Here is a 12,507-nt window from a genome sequence, read left to right as displayed (position 1 = left end):
TCGTTTGGCAAAAAGAGGCCCATAACAACCGACAGGACAGGTCAATGAACGACAAACACAGTCTGAGACTACGGTCCTCAATTTACTCCTTCGTGAGATAAAAGCGAATGTTATTAAAGTGTAATAAGTGTAGGAATTGTTTATGCTTTGCAGCTACAATACCTATTTGAGTTACTGTGTGGTAAAGTTAAGAGAAAAAAAAATGCCAGGTCACAACGCACGTGTATTTATCAAGGTCACGTTACCCTCTCTCTCGAACATGGCGACAGTTAAATTGCCTATATGTGTGATACTGATGAACAACCTAGTAGAAAAGTAAAAGTGACAGAAGTCGAAGCCAAACCGTTGTGCCGACAGCAAAGCAGTTTTGTAATGAATTATAGCTTCAGTTTATCCATCAGTTAAAAACATCCTACGCTTATAAAGTAACTAAAACAAAACACGTGTTTCCGAGAACAAGATCTGAATCATCTAGCTATGAAGATCTATATTTTATCAAAAACGACACCTTTTATTAAACGAGCCAATATTGCAAGACTTCGAGTTTTTAACGTAACCTGAATAACGCGTTGCACGTCTTCACTAAGTGATCTCGTGTTTTAACGTGTGACTAGAAGCATTTAAGGTATCAAGTTACGTTATACGTATAGTGGTGAAAACAGTTTCCATCAAATTATTTCGATCAGTTTCGCATATCCACCTAACAGATGAAATAAAGCTTACATTTTTTAAAATATTTTTTTCATTTAGTGATTAAATACCTCGATAAAATTCGAGTCAGATTAAAAGCTTTGATGTTTACGTTCATTTAACAGAAATCAAGGACATCGTATATAGGAAGATAACAAAAAAAAAACTATTAATTTAAGGTTTCTTATAGGTAAAAGTCTATTGCTACGTAAACGGCTTAAATGTTATAAAAACACACTGCAAAACACGAGCTTTGAGTGAAAAAAAATAGTGTTATGCGGATGTCTGAGTACGTGCTCATGTTCCTATGTTTCTACGTCTACCTGAGTATATTCTCTGTCTAGTATTTGTGTGCCTGACAACTGCTCATGTTCATATGTTTGTACGTCTGAGTATATTCTATGTCCCAGTATCTGTGTGTCTGAGTACGTCCAGAAGTTCCTATGTTTGTAAGTCTACCTGTGTATATTCTCTAACCTAGTATTTGTTTGTTTGTATACTGATGTTTCTATGTTTCTACGTCTGAATATATTCTCTATTCTAGTATTTTTGTGCCTGAGCAGCTAGCTGTTCATGTTCCTCCGTTTGTACGTCTACCCTAGTATCTGTGTGTCTGTCTAGATGCTCATGTTCATTTGTTTGTACGTCTATTGAAGTGTATTATCTGTCCTAATATTTGTGTGCCCGAGTAGGTGCTCATGTTCCTATGTTTGTACGTTTAACTGAGTATATACTCTCTGCCCTAGTATTTGTGTGATTGAGTTCTCCTCTTCCGCTGTTTGATGTTTGTCTAAGAATATACTCATGCCAGATGTTTGATTATATCTGAATGTATGATCCTGCCATAGTGTTCGTACATCGCTTTGAGTATATATCGATACCCTAGAGTTTCTTTGTCCGTCTGAGAATACGGTCCTGCCCAAATGTTTCTATGTCTATCTGAGTAACACTTGTGCCCTTGGTTGTTTTTTTTATATGTGTTTGAGAGTACGTTCATTCCCTGATGTTTGTATCTTTGATCTTCTTTTTTTATTTATTTCCAGCAAACTATCAATTCAGAAAATAATGGTAGAAAAAAAAAACACAATTAGAGAAATATGTCACGATAAGAAGAAAGCTATTTATAAATATAAATATTCGATACGTTCGGTGGTATTCCGTTCTCTAATGTTCTTTCGTATGTTTGGTAAAAAACGTTTGTACCATTCGAGTCAGTAATGGTATCTGAATCTTACATACAACAAATATGCTTTCATTTTGTGTATTAGTTGTCCACGTGGTTTTCGAATATAAAGAGGTCAAGTATTCTGTACCAGAGAACAGACAGTCTATCGACAACCGAACTGCAGTGAACTTGGATACCAAAAGTAATTCTATTTCCGGATCAACCTGGTGATAGAAATCAAGTACACTTCACGGAGTGATATTTTTATCAATAATAACATCGAGGTTTAAGTTAGATAAGACAAAACAGCATTTTAGTATCATTTGATGGCCCGAATTACGAAGTTCAAAATAATCCAATAAGCTCTTCTAGCTTTATCTACTAACATAACTAGCATAAAATACACACGTTCCGCTGCAGTGTTTAGAAGGCCTCCTCACAGCCACCAGAGGCCCCACTGTATTTATCAAGCTTATCCACTATTCCAACTACATCTATAGCTACCCTAAGGGTGTCTGTATATGAAAAAAAAAAAAAACACCTGTCAAGACACTCGCCCCTTCGTGCCAGCTCACGTGTGCCAAGTATGGTACCATTACCTTGTTGATGGGGATACAAATACGGTTTTAAAATATGGCGCTCTTGAGATCCCAAGTGGGTCTGGAACACGAAATCTGATGTCAAATTGAGGCTTAGCAAGTCTCAACACCTACTCCTAGACCACTACCTTGCTTGGATGCCTTTCTAGCACGATGAAGTTCCCTTGGTACTACTTTGTAACGGAACTACAGTTACTCTAGGGGTGGGTGGGTCAGTATTTAAAAAAAAGGACAAGCATTAGGTCACCTGCCTTTGATTCTTTAGTACGCGTATCAAGTTTAACCTCGCTGGCTCGTGAATATGGATATGAAAACGATTTCAAAAGTGTAGCTTTGTGATCCTGAGATGGACAGGAATGCAATATCCAATACAATATTCGAGTTCAGCGAACTTTAACGTCTATTACTACACGCCATAAGGCATGGGTGACCTTCCGGGCGCATTTTAGCCCCTCTTTGATTGGGGGCTACGATGTATAGATAAGGAACCTTTACGCTACCTCGAGTTCAATTGCCCAGTATGCTCCTGCTAGTTCCAAGAGTGTTCGCATACAGACAAACAAGTAAACGTTTTAGAGCAAAGCCACATCGTGGAAAATCGAACACCAAATTCTAGCGTTATAACTACGTAAAGTTGCCGCATTCCCACTGGGGGACCACACAATAAGAATTAATATGCAACTATTTTTCCCCCTAATTACATTGTGTCACAAACAAATTGATATAATTAATTACAATTTTTACACAGTACACGGCACGTTCTCTTTGCCAAACTAAATATATATAAATATTACACCAATAGGAGCAACACAGTAAGTTCATAATGTTGATTGTTTGTTTGTTTGGTTGGTTGCTGTTAAACGCACATCTACACAATGGACTATCTATGCTCTGTCCACCACGGTTATCGAAAACTGACTCGTTTTAAACCTGTAGACCAATTGTTGAACCACTAGAAGTTATTGTTCATTTTGTAGGAGATAAAGTGATATATATGTAAACCTGCTAAGGTTTCAGGAAACAGAATAAAAAGCAATATCATATAACAGAGTCCAGGCAACATTCAGCGCGGTAGAGGTCTGGCATGATAAGGTAGTTAGGGCCCTCAACTCGTAATCTGAGGGTCGCGGGTACGAATTCCCGTCCCATCAAACATACTTGCACTTTCATTCGTTGGGGGCGTTATAGTGTAACAGTTAATCTCACTCTTCGTTGGTGAAAGAGTAGCCCAAGAGTTGGCGGTGGGTGGTAATGACTAGCTGCCTTCTTCCCTCTAGTCTTACACTGCTAAATTAGGAACAGCTGGCTAAAAAGCTTGTTTGTTTGTTTTTTAATTTCGCGCAAAGCTACTCGAGAGCTATCTGCGCTAGCCGTCCCTAATTTAGCAGTGTAAGACTAGAGGAAAGGCAGCTAGTCATCACCACCCACCGCCAACCCTTGGGCTACTCTTTTACCAACGAATAGTGGGACTGACCGTCACACTATAACGCCCCCACACCTGAAAAGGCGAGCATGTTTGGTGCGACCGGGATTCGAACCCGCGGCCCTTGGATTACGAGTCGAACGCCTTAACACACTTGGCCATGCCGGGTCGGTTAAAAAGCTCTCGTGTAACTTTGCAGAAAATAAAAAAAAATGGTAAAAATGCTACTCAATTTCTCCCTGTGGGCAACGTTTAGGTTAGTGTTTTTATGTTTGTGTTTAAGTGTTCTGTAACCCTGTGACAGTATACTTCCCTACTATATTTAACTTTGGTTTCTTTCTGTGAAGAATGAGTCGTTTAATTAAAGTACTTACTTTTATTCCATCTTACTAAATCAAGATATTATTCAATCTCTTCGACTTCTAATCGAACTATGTTCTACTGAGCAGCTTAAGTCACTGGTTATCAACATTTTCATTACTGGTAAAGCAGTGGTTCTCAACATTGTCAGCCCTGATGAACCGTTTCGATTTGAGCGAAGTTCTCAAGAAGTAATGTTCTTGTTTTCAGCATGTGTCGTAATGTACTCAATGAAGATGTAATGAATACACCAGAGACTAAATATTTATCTTTTCAATTACATATAAGAAATGTTATGTTCATAAGGTCCCTTCCAAGCCTCTTTGTTAACCTCCGGTAGAAAACCACAGGCCTAAAATGTTTCAAACGGGAGTCATTTGAGGCTGGATGTGGGGAAGAGAGTAATAGTTCCTACTTTATTAAACAAACAGTTACCCAAGATTTATCATTTAATAACTAAATTTACCACCCATGCAACACATCGAAATATCCTTACATTGTGTTGTGATTGGAGACCCAGAATACTAGGGTTAGCGAAAAATAACGATTTATTACGCTCTCAAACGGTTATTTTCCATTTTGATCTACATTATAAAAATACTTTTTTGAAGGATCATTGCAACAGATATACATAGGAAGTTTAACTTTCGGTCGAATATGTGGGGAATATTAGATACGTAAAAGGGGCGTGTTCATTCACATGTGTATCATAAGTTGTTTACGAAAACACAAAAGGAATTCTATCTTACGACGCTGCATAGTTTTAATACATTTCCAACAATGCCAAATAAATCTTTATAGTAAACAGATTAAGTAGGGAAAGGTTGATTTCGTTTAAAAGCTAAATTCGTTCACTGTTTATCCTGTTGAAAAGTTGCCCAACAGAACCACAATCGGACAGGTAACTGATCGAAAACGTTGCAGTTGAATAATGTTTACCACGTGAACATATTTATTTACCATGTAAACATCATTGCCTCTCTGAGGTTCGTCCGCAATGGGGAAAGAGTGACATGTTACATTCAACATATTCATTCCAATTTTCAACAACGTAATCATATTAACACTCGTCTTACTTACGTAATGTTTGATATCAACAAAACGTGGCACGTGGACGTATATTCAATGTGTAAAGCTCGAATTAAATAAACAAACACGTGCATTATCAAGGTCGCCTGATAAGTAACCAGCTGAATTGGGCATTTGCCCATCCAAGTTTACCGCCTTATTCAAATATTCCAGTTTGCAATTTCAGCGATTTGTTGACTGTACGTATCGTATTGACCAATCCAATGATAAATTTTGTATATTGTTTACACGGTTAAAATGTACTCTATTTCTCATTTGTTTTCAATTAACTTAGGTTTTTAAGGTGTTTTTTATCGTACATTTATTTTAACACACTGGCTTCGTGAGTAATAAGAGACTCTTACACTATCGAGAATTAATTTTGTTTTTTAAAAAAAAACCTTTAAGGGTTTTTCTTACCTTGTTATTACTGCACTGTTGATATAGTGGTGTATTATCAACTAGATAGATATATTATATTTGAAAAAAACACTGCATGGCCACAAGTCTGTGGACACCCCTTCTAATTAGTGGGTTCGGCTATTTCAGCCACACCCATTGTTAACAGGTGCATAAAATCAAGCATACAGCCATGCAATCTCCACAGACAAACATTGGCACTAGAATGGGTTGTACTGAAGAGCTAAGTGATTTTCAATGTGGCACTGTCAGAGGATGCCACCTTTCCAACAAGTCATTTCGCCAAATTTCTGCCCTGCTAGAGCTGCTCCGGTCAACTGTAAGTGGAAACGTTTAGGAGCAACATCAACTCAGCCACGAAGCGGTAGGCTACACACGCTCACAGAACGGGATCGCCCAGTGCTGAAGCGTGTAAAAATCTTCTATCCACAGTTGCAACAGTCACTAACGAGTTCCAAACTACCTCTGGGAGCAAAGTCAGGACAAGGACCATTTGTCCGGAGCTTCATGAAATGGATTTCCATTGCCGAGCAACCGCACACAAGCCTAAGATATCCATGCGCAATGCCAAGCATCGGCTGGAGTGGTGTCAAGCACACCGCCACTGGACTCTGAAGCAATGGAAACGCTTCACTATCTGGCAGTCTGACGGACGAATCTGGGTTTGGCGGATGCCAGGAGAACACTACCTGCATCAATGTATAGTACCAACTGTAAAGTTTTGTAGAGGAGAAATAATGGTCTGGGGCTATTTTTCATGGCTTGGGCTAGGCTATTTAGTTCCAGTAAAGGGAAATCGTAATGCTACAGCCAGTAACATTCTAGAGAATTGTGTGCTTCCAACTTTGTGGCAACAGTTTGGGGAAGACCCTTTTTTGTTTCAGCATGACAGTGTCCCCATGCACAAAACGAGATCCATAAAGACATGGTTTGCCGAGGTTGGTGTGGAATAACGTGACTGGCCTGCACAGAGCTCTGACCTCATCCCCATCGAACACCTTTGGGATAAATTGAAACGCCGACTGCGAGCTAGGCCTTCTCGCCCGACATCACTGCCCGACCTCACTAATGCTCTTGCGGCCAAATAGGAGCGAATCTCAGGCAACCATGTTAAAAAATCTAGTGAAAAGCCTTCCCAAAAAAGTAAAGGTTGTTTTAGAAGCATAGGGGGGGGACCAGCTCCATATTAGTGCCTATGGTTGTGGAATGAGATCTTCAACAAGTACATATGGGTGTGATGGTCGGATGTCCACACATTTTTGGGCATGTGGTGTACATATTTTACACGAGTTGCTAAAAATATGTTTATAAATATGTAAAAATATATATAAATAGCAGTTTATTATCAACTAGATAGACATATTCTACTTGGAAACATATAGTTACACGAGTTGCTAAAATATGTGTTAAATGTGTAAAACTACATGTAAATAGTTGTGTATTATAAGCTAGACAGTCATATTCTATTTGCAAATATAATTACAAGAACTACTAAAATACCTCTTAACAAATGTATCAAAAATAGTTTAAATAGTGATGTATTAGGTCATCCCATAAGTAATGTCTGAAAATTTAATACAGAAAATGCATCATCATTTCTTTCTTTGTAGAAGGTTTTAATGACTAAAATATGTAATAAGTCGTGTGTGTAAATGTTCAGACAAATAAAAGACACTAATCCAACTCCACTTTTTCAGATCATTAATCAAATAAACCCTTATGAAGATGGATGTGTCTGAGGAGCACATTAGGCATGTAATGCTTTATGAGTTTAAAAAGGCAGCAGTGCAGCAGTGACATGCCACGTTCAGGTCGTCCTGTTGAGTTTAAAGATGACTTGCTGCTGGCTGCACTTGTTAAGGATTGTGCTGTAACAGTTGAAGAACTACCACAGAAGATTAATTCAACCCATTAAACAGTTCACCGTAATCTCCAACAGCTTGGAAAGGTATCAAAACTTGGAAAATGGGTCCTCCATGATTTGACAGAAGCCAACCTAAGAGCAAATGTAAACCTTTGCACTTCTCTGTACTCTCGTGAACGTAACACACCTATTTCAGACAAGTTAGTGATTGGAGATGAAAAATGGATATTGTACAAAAATATTAAGTGCTGCAGACAATGGCTCAGTGCACGTAAACTGGCTAAAACACAGTTCAAAATGGACCTCCACCCTAGGAAAATATTGTTAAGCATTTGGTGGGATATTGTTGGTGTGATACACTTTGAGTTGCTGCCACTCAATTTAACTATTACATCAGACTTCTACTGTCAACAGTTAGAGCACTTGAATGTTGCACTGAAAGAGAAAAAGGCCTGCTTTGATCAATTATAAAGGTGTTGTGTTACACCAGAATAATGCACGGCCCCATACAGAAAGGATCACATCTGCAAAGATTGAAGAGCTAGACTGGGAAACACTACCACATCTTCCTTATTCTCCAGACCTTTCTCCACATGAAGATGTCAAAACTACCCTCTCTACATTCTTTTCCTCCAAACACCAAGAATGTTATAGAAGTGACATTCAGAAGCTTGTGAACCGTTGGAAGGAAGTAGTTAATAATAATGGAACATACATTATTGATTAACTAACATTAAAACCATTTGAAATCCTTTCTCTTTTTTCTGAACCTAAAATCGGACATTACTTAAGGTATGACCTGATATTATCAATTAGATTAACATATTCTGTTTGGAAGTATATAGTTACACAAGTTGCTAAAAATACATGTCAAATAACGAAAATTCTGTTTCAATCCAAAAGCAATCAGTAATATTCGTTTTTAACTTTACTATTTCTCATAATTTTCGGTGACAAACTATTTACCAATCACATGAAAACACAAAAGAAAACATGAATTTCTTGTCTGATGCAAGTACTCTATTCTTGGGAATCTACCAAAACCACTGGTTTTACAGTTTCCGTGATTTTGGTTTACGTTTGACTAATTTCATTACGAAAATGTCCTAGTTTGATAGTTCTACCAACAGTATAAAAATATTGATATATATATATCAATATACATATATATCATAGCGAAGCATGCAAACATGGCTACGCCTAATCCGGTTGAAAGCAATCAAAATATTCAATTATCGAAAAACATTCAACTAAAAAACCATCTTTATCTCGGCTTAAAAATCCCAGTTAATTAAAATTGGGTGTAAAGGATCTTAAGCAAAAACAAACAAAAAAGGAATCGTTGAACAAACCCAAATTTATGTGATGAGATGACGAAAGTTACCCAGAAATGACTGTACTTTATCCAGACACGGATGATGTAAATCAGCTATATTTTTAAATAATTCTCTTGTCTTCTTCTCGAAGTTGATACTACTTTGAAATAACTGTATTCCTTACAAAGGCTACCCGCCCACCGCTAGTACAACGGTATGTCTTCGGATTTACAACGCTAAAATCAGGGGTTCGATTCCCCTCGGTGGACTCAGCAGATAGCCCGATGTGGCTTTGCTAAAGAAAACACACACACACACAAAGGCTACCTTCCTGTATACTGATATTAAAAGGTGTTGTTGAGATTTGAGGCTCTTCATCATTCAATATTTCGAAGAGAACAGTTTCTGTCTGCGATATATTCATCGAAAACAATTCTGAAAGCATTTAGAAGCATACAACGAGCCTTAGACATTGGTGTTTTAAATAAATTATACGACAGCGCGAAATGTTGTCTAAGGACTTTCTTATTGTAGTTTCCAGGAAGTGTAAACTCAGCTCGACTTTAAAAGTTGTATGTAGTTTAAAAATGGTTTCTCTCCAAAAATATCCATTGTTATTTCAATGTTATATGTATATATGTACGTATATAGATACGTATGGTACTTTAAACAATTTCGAAGTTATATAAACCAGTTCAAGTAGCGAAAGAATGCTTAATATTTTTACTTTTCGAACAATCTTAATTTCAAATTTACTGAGAAGTAAATTCATTTACGTACTTGGTAAATTACGTATTGGAACATAATTAGGTCAGATTAAAGATGTCTTGAGTGGTTCTCGTCTATATTTTTAGCCCAATACCCTACCACACACACACACACACACACACAAAATGTAGCGTCACTAGCAGGTACGTGTCACAGCACTTTTCAGACAGTACACAATTTGTTTTGGTCTACTATTTAAAGAAGTGAAATCAGACAAGGCTAAAACCCGTGATTCTCGAATCAGATGTCCAGGCCAGTTACTCCTCTCCGTTACTTGTTTAACTGAAAAGTAAGTTTTGCATCATTCGATGTAAAATAATTTAGTTGGTTAAAGCACTCCAACCGATTAGAAGAATCATGCGTTCGAATCCTGTTCGATTTCAATTTTCACTTCTTCAGATAATTTCGAATTTCACAAGACAGTTTGCCACCCGTGCCATGACTATTAATAAAACATCGGAAGAAATTAAACTGATTATTTGCTTGTTTAATAAATTGGGTCATATTGTACAGGGTGTTCGGAAAATCATGTGCACTAATATTTATTAACAGACAAAACTGCACGGTGACTTTCCGAACGTCCTGTAGTTGCTTGTGAAAATTAATAAATCGTGAAAACGGGCTTGTAGCGAATGAATTTGGCAAAGTTCTTAATTTTGGTACAATAACTGATACATTCCTAATCGGTTATACGAGTTTAAACAGTTTAAAAGTACGAACCAAAATATATTCCTGACATTTATATTTTTGCTTGTAATTGTTTTAGAACACTTCATTGAAATAACAACAGTTACAGATAAACAGACAGCGCAGGAAACAAGTTCCTATATTTTAAGTGTTAGTTTAGCAGACTTTCAAAAGTTCAAATTATTTCGAAAACAAAATCTAGTTTCCATTAAACACCATGACCAATAACATACAACACACTCACCATAAACAGAGAAACACCTGCTCAACAGATAATAGTTTGAAATGATTAGTGGCAGTTTGGTAATTAAAGATTTAATATCACGTATAAACCCAAATTGCTTAAATAAACTAGTAGTTCACGTTGAACTCTAGCCACCTGAAGATTGGATCCTCCGAGCTTCAAATAAGGAAATCCGACTGAAAGTATAGCGCATGCGCAAAGGTCGACTGTTGAACCCGACTTATTATTAATATAATTTAGACAGTTTTATTTATGCGCGAGCAAACTCGTTGTACAAGAATTTGAAAAAAAAAAAAACATTTTATTTTGTTTTGTCTGTGTGTTTGTGTGAATACTCAGATTAACTAATTCGAGGATAGCCGTGGAAATACAGTTTTCAACAGGCAATATTTTATAATATTCTGAATACAGAAAACAAGTGTTAAAAGATACTTATACGCTGATTCATATCCATTTATAGAGAGACAACATACACTCTATATGTTTAGAAATATTCAAAAAACTTTTTTATCTGGATTCATAGATAATTAGGTTATTGATCATATCGATAAATATAAGAGTCCGAGATTCTACTGTATAGGTAAACGAGCTCAGACATAGATATGTAGGTAAACAGGTTCGTGGATACAAATTTAAATAGGTTATCTACTGGAGGCAGCGAGGGATATCCCTCAGGCATAGCGTGTTCACTGACAAGAACCACATTTTTCTACACAACACTCTTCACACGGGAGTGGGCCTCACTAATTGTATCATATTTAATTGTTATTATTATCATACTTTTATCATAGTTTATTTATTTTGTTGTTCTTTACGCACAAAACTACATAAAGAGCTATTTGTGTGCTGTCAACTGCAGGTATCGAAAGCCAATTTTTAGCATTACAAGACCACATGTTTATCGTTTAATCAGTCACCAGAGGCACCTTTTATTATAAAGATTATTTTGCAGTTTTAGTTTAATATATTTATTAAGTACTAATATAAATTCCCTAAACTGGTCAAATTCATAAGATATTATTGGGTTCACGACCGAAAGTGATGCTAACTGAGAGAATACCCAAATGATGAAACAATGTATTCTAATCATTATAAGTAAGAACGTAACTAAACCATATTGCATAAACTAATATATATTATCATGTTGATTTTTAATTTCGCTTTTAAGATCAAATAAATATATAGCTTTCAGTGAAGTTGCCAAATATACCACAGCTCTCTTCAGTTTCTGACTTTAACTTATAAAAGATACAATTGGAGTTCTTTTTTTCTTGGTCACCTGCTAGATTCCTGAATATAATTCTTTTAAATATTACAGAAATGCTGTTCATTTAAAGTCTCACTTAAGTCAAAATGCGATCTATTCTACAGTTGTCTTACATACCGTCAGAGGGCTATGAAATGAAATGTCTTGTTATAACTTCATCACATTGCATCTTGTAATTTGACTATCTCACTTCATGTTCAAAGAACTTTTCGTTGTTTTTTGAGAGAAGTTACATCTTTGCTTCGAAATGTGTGTCTGTTACATCTTGTTTGTCGTATCTCCAACTCTCATAATTAGTGTACAAACACTTCTGTATCGGAAACGCAAATAATACACGGCCACATGATCTCGCTGTCCTTCAATGGCAAAGTTCAATCCATGGAGAAAGAAAACAAACCCAGATAAGGCTTTACAGTATGTATAATAAAAAAAAGGCCCCTGGGATCTCAGTGAGTGATTAAGAAAACAGGACGTTGTGATAGCCTCCCAGTACAACCTTAAGCGGTCATAATAAACAAAAAAGGCTTTCAACTTCTATCGCCCACTGGTGGTGGTTAATCATACCATCCCCAAAGGGAAAAGTCTGAGGTCGGCGGAAGTCTGTCGTGATCTCACTGTTTACAGACAACTCAGATT

The 12,507-nt window shown here is 36.8% G+C and overlaps 1 protein-coding gene across 5 annotated transcripts in view; it reads right to left on the bottom strand.

Moving 5' to 3' along the window:
- The window catches only part of LOC143246573 (solute carrier organic anion transporter family member 74D-like), a 203,073-nt gene that overhangs the window by 78,432 nt on the left and 112,134 nt on the right, over positions 1 to 12,507 (bottom strand). Inside the window, exon 1 of one of the 5 annotated variants that reach the window (XM_076493509.1) lies at positions 11,989 to 12,146. The exons of the other annotated variants lie outside the window; for them this stretch is intronic. The gene's annotated coding sequence lies outside the window, so the exon portion shown is untranslated. Of the gene's footprint in view, positions 1 to 11,988; positions 12,147 to 12,507 lie in introns of those variants that run through there. 5 annotated transcript variants of the gene reach the window in all.

The sequence above is a fragment of the Tachypleus tridentatus genome, chromosome 3, assembly GCF_004210375.1.
Source record: "Tachypleus tridentatus isolate NWPU-2018 chromosome 3, ASM421037v1, whole genome shotgun sequence".
NCBI classification, from domain to species: Eukaryota; Metazoa; Arthropoda; class Merostomata; order Xiphosura; family Limulidae; genus Tachypleus; species Tachypleus tridentatus.
Note: the sequence above shows the minus strand (reverse complement) of the source record. Positions and strands in the feature narration are given on the sequence as shown.